General features: G+C 43.3%; 1 long non-coding RNA gene across 1 annotated transcript; it reads left to right on the top strand.

Moving 5' to 3' along the window:
• The first annotated feature begins 278 nt into the window (after positions 1–278).
• On the top strand, positions 279–17,526 carry LOC128469672 (uncharacterized). The gene is made up of 3 exons (XR_008345985.1): positions 279–365; positions 9,198–9,289; positions 17,299–17,526. It is a non-coding gene; the product is annotated as an uncharacterized LOC128469672 (long non-coding RNA).
• The last annotated feature ends 2,309 nt before the right edge of the window (positions 17,527–19,835 follow it).

Raw genomic sequence — 19,835 nt, 5'->3', positions numbered from 1 at the left:
TTTATACTCTTTTCTCCCACTTCTTTTTTTTTAATTGGTATTATTTTATCTTGTGCTGTTCTGTATCAAACGTATGAGTGTATATAGACCACTGAACACTTTTTTCAGGCAAAATTGTGCTTGATGTAAAAAATATTCAAGGGTGCCTCTAATGTTAATATTTTTTTACTAAATCCAATATCTCAATCTTAACCTGTTTGAGATTAATTAACACTGTGTATTATGTGACTTCTATGCTTTCTTGACATTCATAATGTAACTTCACTATTTTTTTTTAAGGGCAAAAGAGAGTTTGGCAACTTCAAATGCACATACATTCTTTTATTGCTTTGGAAAATATGAATATTTCCATACTGGAAAAATCAGTAAGTAACAAAAAGAACACCTGAAGGGTAAACATTTTGGGGCACAACAAGATACAGGAGCATCTCAATAGTAATTGGATAATACCTACAGTAACTTTTGATTGGGCAAAGTTGTACATGGGGAATAATCATCATGGAAACAAGGTAACGTCAATTTGTGATTGTGCTACATCTAGCACAATTGAAAGGTAAGGTAGTTTACACAGACAAATTAACTTTTTCAATGTCAGACTAAATTAACCCCTTCAGTCAAAGGGTTTTTTCAGTACCTTATGTCCTGGAGATATTTTGACATTTTTACCATATATGGGTATCATTAAGGTTCCCTTTTACATGTTTGATGTACTCACACATAGTACACATCCTTTTTTCCAGAACAAATTGAGTTTTCATTTAAAACCATAGAAACATGTAAAAATTAATAACTGTGATTGCTAAGATTTTTTTTGCAATTTTCTTAGAATTTCTTTTACACTTTAGGTGCCTGTGTTGAACAATGACTGAATTGATGTTCAACACCATCCTCTGATTACAGACAATTATTTTTAATAATTATGGCTAAACAGGTCTGGGGGTAGTGAATAGGGGAGGGGGCTATCCTTTATAGATGTAGAGCTAGGTCAATGGGATATCAGGTTTTCTTTTTTAAATTATTATAGTTTATTTTATCTTTTTTTTTTCAACAAACATGTTTTTATGCCAGTGATGTCACAATAACACCACTTAAGCTCACTTTATTTTATTTTTTAAAATGTATTTTATTATTTTTTAGTGATTAAAAAAAAAATATGAAACTTTTTTTTTCCTTTTTCTACTTGTGGGAAGAGGGAGAAACATTTTTTCTCTCTCTCTTCTGTCATCCCCCTGCACTGATCACCAAGCAAGTCTCCATACACTTGCACTGAGGATTGTAATATGCCACTTAAATTATCTTAATAAAGTGATCCGCTCATTCACAAAACATTTGCCACAAACTTCCAAACTAACCACTATGGAGAACAATTCTATGAGGATCAAATTCTTAGTTCAAGAACTTCAAAACCAATCTTCAGGCCACAATCCAGGAATCCAAAAACCTTTATAAAAACCATCATAACCCACAGCACCCGATGCGTCCAACCATACCAAATGGCCATTTTATCCCAAGAGAAAAATCTCCCACACTCTCAGATCTTTTCTGTGCCAGATTTTCAATCTAATGAAATAATGCGGCAACCTTACACCTGCTGTTGCCAAGGATAGCCTCCTACAAAAATATGTTTGCCAGTGTTTGCATGGGCACCAAAGTGATTTTTGGAGCCCCGCTAGCTTTTGAGACTAGCTCCTTCAATTTCAATACCTTCGTAGTAATTTATTTTGTGTTCAGCAACATCCCCCGAGTACAGTGATACCCCACATGAATGGGTTTGTTGGGTTGTTTGGGAGGTAAAATGCCACATTTAAGAATGTCCTAATAGGGCCATTTTTGAAGCCGGCTAATTCAATTTATCCTATCAAAATATATATTTTTGAAAACTAGACACCCCAAGGTATTTCAAATGCTAGTATTTTAACCATTTCCATGCATGAGATTCTACAACTAGCATTTGCCAAAGTTTGTGGTAGTAATTTTTTGTATTTTTTTAAACAAATTGTACTTCAGGTATAAATTTATAGCTCCAGGTATATGTCACTATCAAACTACACTCCTGGGTACATTGATACCACCCATGCATGGGTTTGTCTGGTGCTAAAATGGGGGGGGTGCTAAAAGACCACTTTTGGGCCCCCCCCCATTTTGGTCAGTCTGTGCCTATGCCCTATCTTTGAACCCGGCCACTCCAATTCACCCCATCAAACCATTCATTTTTTTTTAAATTAGACACCCCGTTGGTATTTGAAATGTTTGTACTTTAACTATTTCCATGTCAAGATTATTGGGAAGATACAGTGCTAATTTTAGCATTTGCTCATAATAATAAACTTTATTTTTTTATTTTATATATTCTTTTTGGACTTTTTTTATATTTTGCTGGAACTGGATGCATAACTGGATGCATAATTATTTTTAAATAGGGGGCATACACATAAGGCTAGCATGACTGGGCTGGCTGTCAGTCACCCAAGACAGCCCTCTTCCTGAAGTGTAGGCCAAATGAGGGCCTTCTCTTAGAATCACCCCCACCCAGGGGTATTAATTGCACCACTCAGAGGATCCCCCCACTTTAGAATAAATACCTCAAATTCAGAATAGGGGACTGGCCCTGCCTGAGGTGCCTGTCCCCTTTTCTAAATCTGAGGTGTTATCCAGCCACAATATTCCTTAGACAACTTCAGCTGTGTTCTCAGCCACAGCGCCCTGTCAAGAGACTTTCCAAACTGTGTGTTACCTGCAACCTTTATCCTGTTCGTGCATTGTTCTTCTGTATAAACCAACCCTGTCTCTAATACCTGATCAGCTAGCACTCATCAATAAAGTTTTTTCTTGTGAACCAGCCTTGTATGTGACTTTAGCCTCTTGTCTATACTTAACCTGTCTGTTGCTATGTATCCTGGAGTACAGACAAAAGTATCAGATATCCCCTGCAACTGGGCACCTACCCTGATTTTCTTACCCCTCCCACAATGTTTCCCTACCTTTGTGTATCCAATCTCCGCTTCTTCTCCTACTCCTTCTTCTTTTTTCCTGTTCTCCACTTCTTCTTTCTTCTCTAGTGATCCAATTCTACTAAGGGTTAGCTGCATTGCCCTGGTCTCCTGGAGCCCTTCTGCATCAGGGTGGAACCTCAGTGATTATCATGGGGATAACCTCTCCCACTAGCAGCATTGCTTCTTTTTCCTCCATGGATCCGCCTGCATTATTTTGGCCTCTTGCAGCACTTCCACATCAGGGCAGTGCTCCAGGATGCCAGGGTAATGCAGGTGATCACCAAATAAGAAAGAAGACATGGAGAACAAGAAGTGAAACTGTTGAAGTAGATGAAAAAAAAACAGGGAGACATTGAGAGCATGACAGAGAGTGTGAGAGAGCGTGACAGAAGGTGACAGAAAGTGAGTGTGGATAATGAAATTCAAATAAAAATTCAGAGCTTCTTTTTAATTTTCATGTGTTTAATTGGGGCCCCTCTGTCACGGAAGCCCCCATGCCATGGGCCCCTGGAGGAGACTAAGTGCCAGGCTCCTTCCTACAGATGATGGGCCCTGGTACGGAGTGCCACGTTTCCCAAAGTACCAGAGACTCTACAGGCTGTGGAGCTCGGACAGATTTGGGGTTCCTGCATTTTGGGGGGGGGGTCATGTGTGGTTCTTGTTTTCCCTGTTGTATACCCAGTGCATCACGTCTCCTTTTGTCTGAACGGGTCCTGGCCATAATCCTCTGGAACTGTTTCTCGGTGTGGTTCGGAGAGGGGCCTCCTAGGGATCCCTAGTCGCTGTGACTTCCAGGAGAGCGGGGGTCAGCCGGCATCCCGGGAAAACTTTAAATTGCTACTGCTCGGTGTCCCCACAGCTGTCCATTCTTTTTGGACAGAATATTCTAAGGACCCCGAGCTATCCATTGGTACCCTGGGATCACTGCCGCTACCTCGGGATCAGCCCAAGAGTAGCGGTTTGGGGTTATACGGACATTGCGAGGCTTGGTGGCCTGAGTGTGGGGCCGGGCTGTCTGAGCAGGGCGTGGATATGTTAATGTGATTTATGTCCCTTTCATTGTTGGACACCTCAACATAAGTGTTGTCCGATGCTTGGGGTGGGCTGCTATGATCCCTTATTGTCCTTTTCACTGTGTAGCTAGCATTCGGCTATCCACAATGCCGATGCAGCTCCGGTGCAGCGACACCCCCCCTTCTATCTACAAGGCTGGTTCTGTCTGGCTCTGAAGGGGTTAATTGTTGGTGTCCCGGCAGGATGAAGCATTGATGGCATCAGTGGGATGCTTCCTTCCTAAGGGAATGTCCAAACCACCATCGGGACTAACGGGCCTGCTGACTGCGGAGATGCGACAACATCGGCGACAGCTGTGGCAGAGGAAACGGCAGTGGTTGCCCCCCTGCTGAATTTGGAATAAAGTCGCAATGCGACTTTAAATGCCACGCATTTAAACGCTGTCTTTTTTTTTTTTTTGATGCGGAGGAGAGAGAGGGACAACTAGCAACCGCTCAGCGCCCCTTTTCTCCACCGCGAGGTCTCTACTTCTGTCGCAGTGCCGGCATTTCATGCTGAGCATCGGAATATGACGTCTTATTCTGGCACTCAGCAGTGAAGCAGCGGGCACCGCAGCAGAGCAAGAGGACAGAAGCTTGTGCTCCCCTCGCTGGACCTAAAGGTGAGAGAACTATAAAGGGGGAGAGGGTAGATAGTGAGTAGGGAAAGGGGAGGGAGAGGGGTTAGAAAGTGATAAGGGAGGGAGAGGGGGTAGAAAGTGATAAGTGAGGGAGAGGGGGTAGATAGTGAGAAAGGGGGAAGAGAGGGTAGAAAGTGATAAGGAAGGGAGAGGGGGTAGATAGTGAGAAAGGGGGAGAGGGGGTAGATATTGAGGAAGAGGGTAGTAGGGAAAGGGGAGGGAGAGGGGTTATAAAGTGATAAGGGAGGGAGAGGGGGTATATAGTGAGGAATAGGGTAGTAAGAATATTGAAATAAGTAAATAGTGTGAATTAATGTGTGGATGCATTGTGTGAGTGAGGGGGAGTATGAGTTAATATGTGGATGAATTGTCTGAATGAGGGAGAGCATGAGTAAATATGTGGATGAATTGTCTGAATGAGGGAGAGCATGAGTTGTCTGAATGAGGGAGAGCATGAGTTAATATGTGGATGAATTGTCTGAATGAGGGAAAGCATGGGTTAATATGTGGATGAATTGTCTGAATGAGGGAGAGCATGAGTTAATGTGTGGATGAATTGTCTAAATGAAAGTGTGAATTAGTGAGTGACTGTAAAAGTGTTTGTGTGTATCATAGATGTATAATTGTGGAAGGGCAAAGATGGCACTAGCAGGATGTTTGAGCCTTGGGGACCAAGATGGCACAGGCAGGGTGTATATGTGACAAAGATGGCACAGGCCTGTCTGTCTGGGGACAAAGTTGACTTGTGCTGGGCTATTTGGGGACAAAGATGGCAAATCTTATGTGTGTTATCTGGGTGCTGGTCAGGTTCTATGTGGGCAATGTGGACGCCAGGGCTAGCTTTGGGGTGTGCAATCTGTGATTAAGGGGGTTTTAAATATACCTTTAATGTCGTGGTTTTGTGTGAATTTATATTGATCTATACCTACAAAGCTGGGTTTTGTGTTATTCTGTAGATCCATATCTGCTATGATATGTTTCCATACATTATTTATGTATACCTGCAAATACAGGGTTTGCATGTCTTATTCAGTTGATTAATACCTGCAATGCTGTTTCCATGTATGTATTTGATCTATACCTGCAATGCTATGTTTCATATATTAGTATTGTATACCTGCAAATACAGCATTTGTATGTCTGATTCTGTTTATTTGTTTATTTGATATATACCTTCGGTGCTGAGATCACAAGTGAATTTCAATTGATCTGGATTTGTGCGTTAATGTGTTGATCTATACCTGCTATCGGCAGCAGGGTTTTTAATAAAAGCTATGATTGAGAACGATATTTTGTTTTAATTTCCTTTTTTTTCAACCTGCCCCCCCAGTTATGCACAACTGCCCCCTGGCTTGCCACTCTGCCCCAGAAATGCCTTATACCCCCTATATGCTACTGTGCCCGATGATATGCCTTTTAGCCCCCTATATGCCACTGTGCCCCATGATATGCCTTTTAACCCTCTAAATGCCACTGTGCCCCATGATATGCCTTTTGACCCCCTATGTGCCACTCTGCCTCCAGAGTTGCCTTATACCCCTATATGCCACTCTGGCATTTAGAGGGTTAAAAGGCATATTATGGGGAAGAGTGGCATATAGGGAGGTTTAAGGCATTTCAGGAGGCAGAGTGGCGTATAGAGGGTTAAAAGGCATTTCTGGAGGCAGAGTGGCATTAAGGGGGTTAAAAGGCATTTCACAGAGCACTCTGCCTCCAGAAATGCCTTATGCCCCCCCATTTAACACTCCCTCCCCCTCCCTCCTCCAAACTTACCGGAGCTTCTGAGTCCCCGGTGCGTAGTCCGGACAGCGTATAGAGCTTTACGTGATTTGTGTACACAACTTCCACTGCAGCCGGGAGGAGGTGCGGTTAGCAGCGGGGTTGTATGCGTCCATCGCGCTGACCTTCTCCGGCTGTCAGAGATCACGGGGAACTCTGATCTCTGACAGCCGGGGAAGGTCTGCGTGATGGACGCAGACAATCCCCGCTTCCCCCCGCTGGAAGATGCCATGGAAAACTGGCACAGCTGCTGAGACAAGAACCTACCCACCCCAGAACAGTGCTTCAGGGAGCTGGTTAAGCTGTGGCTTTGCTTGATGAGGTGGCAGCCCACCGAGGAGGAAGTAGCCGAACTGAAGCGGTTGTTGGAGAGGGAACTCGAGCTTGGGGACCTATACCGAGCATTATATTGGGCTGCAGGCCAGGAGGAGTCGAGGTCAGAAAGTCACTATTCTGGGGAAGGTGGGGACTACGGCGTCCCTGGCTTAGATTGGGAAGCTTTTGAAAAAAAATAAAACTTTGGTAGCTCAGAGAGCTATAGATTCTGGGACCTGTACAGAGACCGTAAGGAAATACTGCCGTTTTCCCGGGATCCGACCCTGACAGCTAATTTAGAAATGCTAGTCCACAGGGAATGGTACCTGGAGATGGACTAGTGTCTGCTAGAAGGCGGCCTCTCCATGACACTAGAGTGGGCAGATCCCATAGCCCCAGCTGAAGCTCTGGCAACAGGACAGAGTGCCACTATCCTCTGCCCCGCACCTGCAATGGCTACAGGGATCCAGGGAGATGTGGCAGCCGGCACATCTCCCCAGCGGCAGCTCACTATTCCAGTATTGTCCTTCCTCCCCAGCGGCAGATGGGAGCGGGGGAAGCAGAAGATCCCTTAGCCCCAGCTGAAGCAGTGGCACCAGGGCAGAGCACCGGAAGCCTCTGCCCAGCACCTGTCAAGGATGCAGAGATCCAGGGTGATGCGGCAGTCGGCCCATCACCCCAGCGGCAGCAGGAGCACCAGGGAGGGGATGCAGGAGGTGGCATCACTCCCCAGCGGCTGAGTGTGTACCAGGGAGATGGCACAGCCGGCCCAATTCCACGGCAGCAGCTCCAAGGAGGGGATGCTGGCGGCATCACTCCCCAGTAGCTGAGTGTGCACTAGGGAGAAGGTGAAGCTGGTCCATCTCCCCAGCGGCAGCCAGAGCACCAGGGAGGGAATGCAGGCGGCATCACTCCCCAGCGGCTGAGTGGATTCCAGGGAGAAGGGGCAATCGGCACTTCTCTCCAGCGGCTGGTATGTTCAATTGGGCTAGGGGACCAGTTGGGACTGGATGGACTGACTAACTTCAGAGTCAACCCGTCTGGGGTCTCCTCTCTTTGGGAAGGGGACTGGAGTTAGCCCACTTTTGAAACGATATTTACAAATGTGCGCATATTATCTGGAGCTTGCCTCCCAACAACAAATCCTACTTAATACAGGTTTATTAAGGATGGAAAACCCTGATTCAACCTAAATTTTGGAATATAATTTAATATCTGAGTCAAGTACTAAAATTGGGCGGAAGTTCTCGCATTTCCCTGGTTTAGGGATCATTATGATGTGAGTGTCTAAGATCTCACTCTGTACAGTACCCTGAGTAAAGATGTAGTGATGTAGTTCATGAAGGCAGGGCCCTAAATGGGGTTGAAGGCATCTATAGAAAATGTTAGACAGGTGCTTTACCAGCCTTGAGTGCTTCAACTGCTGTCTGGACCTCCCCTAGTGCTTGTTTGCGAAGCTCCGACCTAGCCTAAATAAAGGCAGGTTTAGCTGTCTCAAAAGGCTTCTTTTATGTTGGAGTTCTAATGTAGCCAGTGCATTTAGCAGGGTGGGGTATCGTTCCCTATGCATTTTCTGAACATGGGAGCTGTGTTAAAATATCAACCTCAGAGGTATAGTTATCGGCAAATAATTCCTCGATCAGTTTATACAGCTTTGAAACAAGCTCCTTATCATTAAGCAAGGACTCATTTAGACGTCAAGTGCTATGACCCCTAACCGCAATCAAGAAGGGCAAACCTACGAATACCGGTGTGTGATCAGACCATGTTATATGACCTAACTTAGATGCTTTGAGGGCCTGTAAATGTATGAAGTCAATTCTCGAATAGCTGTTATGAGCTTCCAAGTAGAAGGTGTAGTCCTTCTTATTACTCAAAATCTGCCAAGCATCAAAAAGCTCATAGAAAATCCATGGAAACCCGTACATAATTTTCGTAAGGTTAATTTTAAGTACCAAGGTACCAAGCTTTGAAATGGTGGTGAGCAGGTGTGTAGGCTTTTAAACATTTACAAGATCCATATTTGGGAAAAAAGAGCATCCATTGGCACACACTCGTTGACCCAGAAATGATCTTGCCTGATTTCTTTCTCCATTCTAAGCAAAAATGGAGTTTATATGGGCTTTTGTTTTCCTTCATCTGTACTAACAGTGATATTTGGGCTATATTAGGTTATACTTTCTGGGCTTATGCCATTTTTTAAACTTATGTTAGTGAGAAACTGGTTACATTATTTTAGCCATAACTCAATGCCATTTGGAATATAAATAATTAAAGTAGATATTGTCCCTAATGTTATTAATTTGTTGTTCAAAAACAACATAAGGCTTTGGCGTCCCAATTGGTGTGCTACTTTACAGTTAGCAGTGTTCAAATGGTCCTTTCTATAATAATTATCTACTGTATTTTTCTTTAAGATACTCTCTGCAACATCTTCATTGCCAGGGCAGACTACTAAAGAAGTAAAAGTAAAGAAGGTGCTGAAGTTACAGTGAAAGACTAATTCAAGGTTGGTGCCCTACTAAAACAAACACACTGAAAATAAATGAGATAGTAGGATACAAAATAATATTGCAAGGAAGAACTTAAAAACAGAAATAGATGGCAGAATTCAGACACTTGGACAAAAAATGATGACAAAAAATTAAGATGATAACAAGAAAATATAAAAATTAGGAGACGCCAGGTATGTTACAATTTGATCAAAATTATTTCAATATATATATGATAAAGGGCCAACCCCTGTGAGTGCCTTTTGTGGGAAGTGTTTTATTAGTCTTGAACAATGTATAGATAAATTGAGATTTCAGGATTCCTTGTGACATTTTGTCTATGACAAACTTTTGTTAAGGGGAGTATCTGGCAAAGAAGCAGAGAAAATTGTTTTGATTCATTTTTGGCCTATTCGTTTTCACTTTGGCCAGCCAAAAATTCTGGGGCATTTTTAATTCAGGAAAGAAATTTGTTGCTCGGTGGCCACATTAACACTTACACTCTTTAACACTATCATTCTCGTTCACTCTCTCTAAATGTTTCTCTACCTTCTCTGCCAGCCACTTCCATTTCTGCCAACCATTTCCGCTTCCACATCATCTTCTACCTGTTATCTTCTCTCTTCAATCTCCTATCTTCATCCACATCTCCAATCAGGGGAGAGGATGTCTGTTAGGCCTACCTGGTCCATGAGAGAAGGAATCTTGTGCAGAAAGGCCGAATCTTGTACTACCCACTAACTAGAAGGCAGGATGGCAGACTGCTAGTAGTGAGCTGAGCAGGGAGTGGATGTTGGAGAGTGTAGCAGGCGATGAGTAGACCACCGGAACTCTGGCGCAGGAGGTATGGTTCCCAGAGATGTGAGCAGTAGTCAACAGACTGGATGTTAAACAACAGCAGACCAAGGGTTAATGCTGGCGCAAACAAAAGAGAGATTTCTGCTCCTGCATGCTTGATAGACTTGTGCATTCGGATTCGTCCTACTGAATTTTGGTAAATTTGTCAATTCGTATGACGCACCGAAAACAAGGCCAGGACCCCACACGAACTGGACAAAAAGAAAGCAAAAAGCTCAGATTTTTTTCAGATATTCAGGGGAATACATTCACTCACACTCTCTCAATCACTCTCTCAAACTCTCATTCACTTTTTTCATTCTCTTATTCTTGTTCACTCTCTTTATCATGCTCTCTAAATGTGTCCCTACCGTCTCTGCCAATCGCTTCCTCAACTTCATCGCCTTCTATCTTCTCCCTTCTCATCCCTCTTCTATCTGCTATTTTCTATCTTCGTCTGCATCTCCGCGGACATAACCAGGTGGAAACGTCCAACAAAATGGGGATGCTTGTGGTCATTTTGCCTTTTGGTTATATGAGTCGGCCAAAGCATAATTAAGCTCACCCGCCACGTCAAGGCACACTCTCAATAGGGTGAGAACCTACTCTCACCTCCTACATAGTGGGCACACAAAGCAGTTTATACTGTTACCAAAACCTTATTAATGTGTTGGGGAGGTGCAATTAAACCTCCTCCCTATTAACCCCTGGATAGCAAGCTGCAACCAGACTGATGAGGAGCCAACAACCTCAAATATGTGCAAACAGGGAAAAGAAAAATGTCGGTGCGCTAAGCTAGTCACAGGCTCAAATAATACAAATGTATAATACGAGGCCTACCAAACAGGTGTAAGCATGCTGCAAAAACAGTGTATTGGCTGTACAATGTATACAAAAAACAAAAACTGTCTGCGCTTCTTACCCTAATAAAGTTGGCAACAAATATGTAAACATGATATAAATGAGAGGTTTTGGTTATATGAGTTGGCCAAAGCATAATTAAGCTTACCCGACAAGTCAAGGCACACTCTCAATAGGGTGAGAACCTAGATAAAAATTATCTTTGCTTGCAAGTTGTATGAATCTGAACGCACAAGTCTAATATGCATTGACACTTTAAGTGCCAGAAGTTGGGGTACATTTTTTCTCTTGGGTGACTGGGCCAATTTTCCTAGTTTTTTTTGTATGGATTTAGATGACCTCAGTTTGTCCCTCTCCACCAAGAGACGACTTCTCCCGCTAGGTTGACAAACCACCGCAATCCGTCAGCAATATCCTCAAGCAAAGTAAAGGGATATCGCTATCCAGTACCCAAATAACCAGACTAGTCTTTAGGTACAACTAGATGAGAACTGATTTAGTTTAGACACAGATGGCTGGATATATCCAGCAAACACACATTAACTTAAAACAAGATACTGGGATACAAACCGCCCCCTTAATCTGCATCCCGGAGACAATGGGGATGACAAAAAATTAAGATGATAACAAAAAAATATAAAAATTAGGAGACGCCAGGTATGTTACAATTTGATCAAAATTATTTCAATATATATATGATAAAGGGTCAACCCCTGTGAGTGCCTTTTGTGGGAAGTGTTTTATTAGTCTTGAACAATGTATAGATAAATTGAGATTTCAGGATTCCTTGTGACATTTTGTCTATGACAAACTTTTGTTAAGGGGAGTATCTGGCAAAGAAGCAGAGAAAATTGTTTTGATTCATTTTTGGCCTATTCGTTTTCACTTTGGCCAGCCAAAAATTCTGGGGCATTTTTGTCCTGATTTGGAAACCACCCAATATGGCCAGGATTTTCATCTATTTTGACCAGTATAGGGCAAATATTGCAAGGCATGCATCACGTTTTTAAAATGTAATTTTTTTCAAATTTGGCATGGTAGTCTAATAACTGCAATAGTTGTCACAGATACTGATTATCCCCCCAAAATGATATGTTTATGAGCAGTAGATAAGTCAAGGTGTACAACTAGGGTAATTTTGACACTTTTCAAACAGGGATTTTATCGCCAATTGCTGCCAAATTTTGAGGTATTTTTATATTTTTTTTGTTTTTTTGCATATGTTGCAATGTTGCTTTAGATTTCATATTATATTTTGTATAGAAATATGTGCAACTGCAGAAAAAAACACCAAATTGTGTTCACCAACATCTCCCGGTTCCAACAAGGGCTCACATGCATGGTTCATGCATTTTTTGAGGAAGCTATGAGGGCAAAATGCGCATTTTAGTTTTGGGGCCCATATCCCAATAAAAGTGTATATTTATGAACAGTAGAGAAGTCTTCACTGATGTCTGCCAAACTTCACAGGGAAATTATTTTATTGCGTTTTTTAACGCATAAATTTCAATGTTGCATTGAATTTCTTGCACACCATAAGTGCAACAGTGGAAGAAAACACCACATTTTGTTCACCAACATCCCATGATTCCAACAAGGCCTCACATGCATGGTTCATGCATTTTTTGAGAATGCCATGAGGCTATAACTGGAACATGCGCAAATTTTCAGAAATTGGTTTACTGGGCCCATATCCCATTTGGAACATTTTGGAAGGCCCCCGCCCCCCACTGTAAATTACCCCATAAAAGTATATATTTATGAACAGTAGATTAAGAAAGATTAAGAACAGTAGATTAAGAAAGATTAAGAAAAAATGGCAACTGTATGAAATTCCTTAAAACAGTTGCCAGTTTACAGACCGGGCTTATCAGGGCAACCAGAACAGTAAAATACTGTGTCCTTCCTGTGCCCTTTGGCATAACACACCCTGCACCGTTTCTGTGTTTTAGATTTTTTGGAGGTTGGAGGAAATTTGAAAGGAAAATGTTCTTCCTGAATTATCAGAGACACTGGAGGGCCTTGTTCAGATGGAGCTAAGATTTCCTTGAGTAACATAAACTGAAAAGATAAAAATGTTTTTTTTTTTGGGCAGGGTGTATTTTTTTAAAAAGTAAGAAGGCATTGTGAGTTGCAATCTGCATTAAATAAATGGCTACCTTCTTATACCACATATTTGTTTTTCTCATTATGAGGTATGGCTGCAATAACTGATCGGCCAAATCCACTCCCCCCCATATGCCTATTGTAGGCCTTGATGCAGGTTGGCTTTCTCTGGACCTGTGTTTTGCCCCGGACAGGAACAGGAACAGTAGCACCATCATGGATAGTGCTTAACATGCACACATCCTTCTTGTCCCTATATTTTACAGCCAAAAGTTCTTCTTGGCGTAAAGCTAAGGATGCCCCAATTTTTAATTTGGTTTCCCTAATCTGTTTTGGGACACCTATTCTGTTCTGCCTCATGGTGCCACAGGCCAATGTGTCCATGCAAAACAACAACTTGAACAAAGGGACACTTGTGTAATAGTTGTCCATGTACAAGTGGTACCCTTTGTTCAATAAGGGGCAAACAAGGTCCCAGACATTTTTTTCACTTATGCCCAGATGGTCTGGGCAACCTGGTGGGTCAAGCTGGGCATCTTTCCCCTCCTACACCCGGAAGGAATATGTGTAGCCACTACTGCTCTCACATAATTTGTAAAATTTAACCCCATACCGGGAGCGTTTAGAGGGAATGTATTGCTTGAACCCTAACTGGCCTTTAAATTTCATTAGGGACTCATCAATACAAATTTCTTGCTTGGTGGTATAAACTGTAGCAAATTTGGTTTGGAAGTGAGAAATAAAATTGCTGGGCAACACACAAGTTAGTGTGGTAAGCTAACGCCTCCCAAAACTCATTGCCCATGAACAGTGGTGGAACTACAGGGGTCGCAGGGGTCGCGACTGCGACCGGGCCCCGGTGGCAGGGGGGCCCAAGCCAAGGGGCCGCCCGAAATCGGGCCCCGGCGGCAAGGGGGCCCAAGCCAAGGGGCCGCCCGAAATCGGGCCCCGGCGGCAGGGGGGCCCAAGCCAAGGGGCCGCCGGAAATATTTTTTCCGTATTTTTTTTTTTTTAAATAAGGCAAGCCGGGCCACGGAGCTGGCGACGGCCGCCTAGTCATTGATGCAGCGTGAGGGGCGAAAGCTCCGCCCCCTCACGCTCAGAGTCAGAGTCAGGCCCAGGGCCGGATTCACGCAGGGGCTGATGGAGCTGAAGCTCCAGCCCCCTACCTTAAAATAGGCCCAGTCAGGACCGGACTGACTGGGCCTATGTGGCCTCTACGGCCGTCTATAACTCAGGGCAAAAGGGGCACTTGCCCCTTAACCCTGCAGCAGCTGCGACCGGGCCCACCACTCTAGGGGGCCCGGGCAACCCCCACGATTAATTCCGCGGGGCTGGCAGACGCGCGCGAGCCGAGGATGCCGGGGACGCAGGAATCCAACAGTCACGTGACGTACGTGACGTACGTCACATGACCCTGCCGTGCATCTGCTTCCTCCTGTGCACTGAACAGGTTGGTCTGCGAGCGCCGAGCGGCACATACTTTTTACATCTTGGGTTGTTCAGGTTAGGGGAGGCTGCATGAAGGAGTATTTGAAATTGAGTGAGAGAATTAATGAGTATCTGTGAAGGAGTGAGTGAATGAATGTTTGTGAATGAGTATATGTAAATGAGTATCTGAATGAGGGAATTAATGAGTATCAATTTATGAATATCTGAATGATTGAATGGATTATCTGTGAATTAGTGAGTAAATATTTGTGAATTAATGTGTGTGTGTGTTTGTGTGTGTGTGTGTGTGTGTGTGTGAGATAGCATGGATGTGTAAGGGGGGGGCAAAGATACCACAGTCAGGCTGTTTTGGTGGAAAGATGCCACAGGAGGGCTATTTTGGGGCCAAAGATGCCACAGGAGGGCTGTTTTGGGGCCAAAGATGCCACAGGAGGGCTGTTATGGTGGCAAAGATGCCACAGGCGGGCTGTTATGGGGCCAAAGATGCCACAGGCGGGCTGTTATGGGGCCAAAGATGCCACAGGAAGGCTGTTATGGTGGCAAAGATGCCACAGGAGGGCTGTTATGGTGGCAAAGATGCCACAGCGGGCTGTTATGGGGCCAAAGATGCCACAGACGGGCTGTTATGGGGCCAAAGATGCCACAGGCGGGCTGTTATGGGGCCAAAGATGCCACAGGCGGGCTGTTTTGGTGGCCAAAGATGCCACAGACGGGCTGTTTTGGTGGCAAAGATGCCACAGACAGGCTGTTTTGGTGGCAAAGATGCCACAGGCGGGCTGTTTTGGGGCCAAAGATGCCACAGGTGGGCTGTTTTGGTGGCAAAGATGCCACAGGTGGGCTGTTTTGGTGGCAAAGATGCCACAGGCAAGCTGTTTTGGGGCCAAAAATGCCACAGGCGGGCTGTTATGGGGCCAAAGATGCCACAGGCGGGCTGTTTTGGGAGCAAAGATGGCAAGTCCTATTCTTCCAATCTGGGTCCTAGGCAGGTCTGAGTGCCAGGTCTGATTTGATACTAAAGTGGGGCGGCTGGCATAAATACACAATGTAGGGCTGGCTGACGGGGAAATACGCAAGGGCATTAATGTGGGGGCATTAATTCACAAGTGGGTGCTGGCTGGGACATCAGTGCATCACATAAATCAATACTAAAGTGGGGCTGGCTGGGGGGCATAAATACACAATGGGGGGCTCTCTTAAGTGCATAAATACACGTGGGGGCTGGCAGCTGCGGCCATCACATAAATCAAAGGGAAAGCGTCCGTGGAAACCCTCCAGATGCGGGTGTCAGCCTGTCCTGGTGTTTGTGTATAGCACTTTATAAATTGCATGACGTTATGATTAATTTATTATATATTTATGTAATGCTAATTGATTACAGTGACAAAAGCATGCGGAAATATAACTAATAGACAACAAGAAATGGTATATTATATTTGTCAGAATTTGGTTTAACAAGAAATAAATAAATAAATAAATAAAAATGGGCTGCTCAGTCTTAAATGCCCGGGCCTATTTTTTGTCCCAGTCCGGGCCTGCTCAGAGTGCAGGAGCGCCGGATGTCGTGTCACTCACTGACATCCTGTTTGAAAATAAAACGGCAGTCTTCATCTATCAGGGCCCCAAAGTGGAAGGAATATGTAGGTCAGTACAATAATGTATTTAAAAAAAAAATTGTATGTGTGTATATGGCATTAAATTATTATTTAATTATTATTTAAATTATAAACATAAAAATAAATCTGTGTGTGTGTCTGTGGAAGGGGACAAAACGCATAAAGTTTTTTTTTTTTAATTCTTAAAAAAATGGAGATTCCTAGATTTATTTTTATATAGATATAATTGTCTAGACACATATATAAACACTTATATATAGATTAGACACACAAGTTCAGCTCCCCAGTGTCACCTTTGTCCCCATCCAGCCAGACACAGGATGGGCTGTTTGGGGACAAAGATGGCAAACCCTACGTGTGTTATCTGGGTGCTGGTCAGGTTCTATGTGGGCAGTGTGGAGGCCAGGGCTGGTTTTGGGGTGTGCAACCTGTGATCTATGCCTATAATTTAGGGGGTTTTATCTATACCTTTAATGCAGAGTTTTTATGTGAATTCTATTTGATCTATATCTGCAATGCTGGGTTTGTGTGTTATTCTGTTGATCTATATCCGCTATGCTATGTTTCCATACATTATTTATGTACTCAAAGAAAAAGGGGCGCATGTACAAAAGGGGCCCTATGTACATGCGCCCCTTTTTCTTTGATTATGCCCTTTGTATATGCGCCCCTTTTTCTTTGATTTTTTTTACAGATATGATTCAATATGTAAATTGAATTTGTTGAAAAAAAATTGTTGGGTAAAAATCATGTTTTTTGGGGGGGGTGAGGGGGTGGGGGGGGGCCCGGGCCCTTAACAGATTCTCACACCCGGGCCCTGAGGCGTCTAGTTACGCCCCTGCCCATGAACAGCTCCATAAACTGGCATGGGGTAAATTCTGTGACATCCGGTACGTCCTGGTCCTGAAGGGGGTTAAAGCAGGTTATCCATTTTATCAATAACCATGATGAGAAAATGTTTCCTTTTTGCTCTAATTGCTCTACTTATATAATGTAGCATGGGCACTGCACCAGGTAGACTACTAAGATTGAAATGCTTGTACACAACCCTTTATCTTATAAAGACTTGTGACTGCAAGTGACTGCACGTGGATCATCTACCACACTTATAGAAACCTTCCAATTTGTATTTTTATTATGTGTTTTTTCTTTTGCAGGTAGAACACTCGAAGCCAAGACATCCTCTAAGCTACAACATATTCTACAAATTATTTGTGGAGAAGTGGGTATAATGTCTCCTAATAACTCATCCTTCTTCAAAATTGGCTACAGTGTTTAAAACATATTTAACCTCACTGGATTTTCTATTAAACTGTGTGATCATCTGTGTTTTCCAGGTTACATTTTGCTATTTGTTTTCTTTTAAATATACCCTGTCTATCATATTTTATTTGTGTGAGGCTTTCTTCTAACATTTTTTTTGTGGAAAACCATTCTCTTGTAATTAAGTTTAAATCACATAGGCTCATTAACAACACTAAACTCTGTGCAATTGGAATATTTGGAAAATATAACTTTTGGAATATTATTTAGCCATGATTCTGTTACTATCTGATGTTTTTTACATTTGTTTTACATTTGACATGTTTTCTATGTAAAAAAAAATAGATAAAAAATGATCTGATAAGGCTCTATAAGTAAATCTCAGATTATATTGAGTGTCATTAATAAAGTCTTAAAATGAATAAATTATATTTATTTTGACATCAGTTTTAATAGGGTGCTCTCACTTATATTTGAGAAATCTTCATCTACAAAAGCGAATTTAAAAAAAGCCTGTTAAATAGAGTTTAAAAACACCCAATGTTGGTGACTAGCAACCAAACGTAAAAATGGAGTCAGTGTCTTCGTGAGGGCCTCAGTGGGGTTCCAATGTATGGACATTTTGCGAGACAAGTGGGGTCGTTACCTGTTATTGTCGGGACTTTTACAAAACAAACCAGCGGTCATCTTAAATGTTTATGCCCCCTCACCCAGTCGGCCCCCTTCTATCATCACCTCTCGAATCTTCTCTTGCCGTTCCGCAACCACATGCTTACTGTAGGAGGCGACTTTAATACCTATTGGGATGCATTCGTCGATAGGAAAGGTGAAGCTGTGAAGATGAGCTTTTCTCCAGCCTCCAAACAATTTAGGGACTTTGCGAAAATGCAAAACTTTGGACTACACCTTCTTCTCACACCCACACAACTCCTACTCCGGGATAGACTATATCCTTCTCAGTCAACACCCGCCTTCCACGGCTCTTACCTTGCGGATTCACCCGATCTCATGCTCATTTTGCCCCGCAGACTGGACGCCTGGAACCCATAACTGGCGCTTAGACAAGTTTCTGCTAACGGATCCAGCAGTGATAGCCGAAATCATCACCAATCTCGGTGATTTCCTCCAATTTAACGATACTTCTGATATCGATCCACAATTACTATGGGTTACGCACAAGGCTTTCATCCGTGGCTCGCTCCTCCGAATAGCTGCAAGGAGGAAAAGGTTGCGACACCAAGCTATCGACCCTCTCACTGCTAAAATCTCCTCATTAGAACAGATACATAAGAAAACTCTGGACCCCACTACTTTACGAGACATCATCCAACTACGGGGCGAATTAAATGTCCTTTTAAGCAACGACGTTCTACATTCATTAAATCATACCAAACAAAAATTCTTCGCGTCCGCTCATAAACCTGATGCTATGTTGGCGCGCAGACTACGATCTCAAAGGAAGATGCAAAATATCCATAAGATCATTGATTCTGATAACAATAGTTGGGTATCGCCCAAGGACATTGCTCAGCAATTTGCTAGTTTTTATAGCAATCTGTATGATGGCAATAGGGCCCACAGCAATCAACATGAGGGGGACATATTCGCCAATTCTTGGACTCTCTGCCCACCATGCGACTCACAGAATCCTTCCTTGAATCAAGAGATTTCAGAAGATGAACTGCTTGTAGCCATTTCCAGTGTTAGACCAGCCAAAGCACCGGGGCCAGACGGTCTCCCAGGGTCCTATTATAAAAAATTCAAAGATCAATTGCAGCCACAATTACTGCGCTTTTTCAATAGCTTCTTGGAGGGCACTATCCCCAAGCCTGAAATGATGCAGGCTAAAATTATTGTCATTCACAAAGAAGGAAAGGACCCATCTCAGTGCGGCAGCTATAGGCCGATCTCGCTCATTAACGCAGATATAAAGCTCTACGCTAAAATACTGGCCATCTGCTTGGGCAAGATTATCTCCTCCATAGTTCATCCCAATCAAGTAGGCTTTATTCCACACAGGGAAGCGCCAGACAATATCAGACGCACGATTGACCTAATTAAAATGGCGACGCTTACCCATCAACCGACCATGTTGCTAGCGCTCTATGCCGAAAAGGCGTTCGACAGAATAGATTGGACCTACATGTGGGAGACCCTGGAATGGTTTGGTTTCCGTGGTAATATTGTACGCGGTATCCGTGCTCTCTATAATGACCCGACGGCCTCAGTCGCTCTGATGGGACGTGAATCTCAGTCCTTTAACATTCTCAACGGCACAAGACAGGGGTGTGTTAGAAAAATGCTTGTGTTATCGTAAATATTATTGCTGACAAAGACATACGAAAGCAGCTGACCAACTGACTCCGAACTGACTATGATTTTTATAGAAAGCCAAAAGCACCAGAAGCACCTTCAAAGTTATAGGATAGCA

This window comes from Spea bombifrons, chromosome 12 (genome assembly GCF_027358695.1).
Source record: "Spea bombifrons isolate aSpeBom1 chromosome 12, aSpeBom1.2.pri, whole genome shotgun sequence".
NCBI lineage: Eukaryota > Metazoa > Chordata > Amphibia > Anura > Pelobatidae > Spea > Spea bombifrons.
The sequence above is the reverse complement of the archived record's forward strand: the minus strand, read 5'-3'. Positions and strand labels throughout refer to the sequence as shown.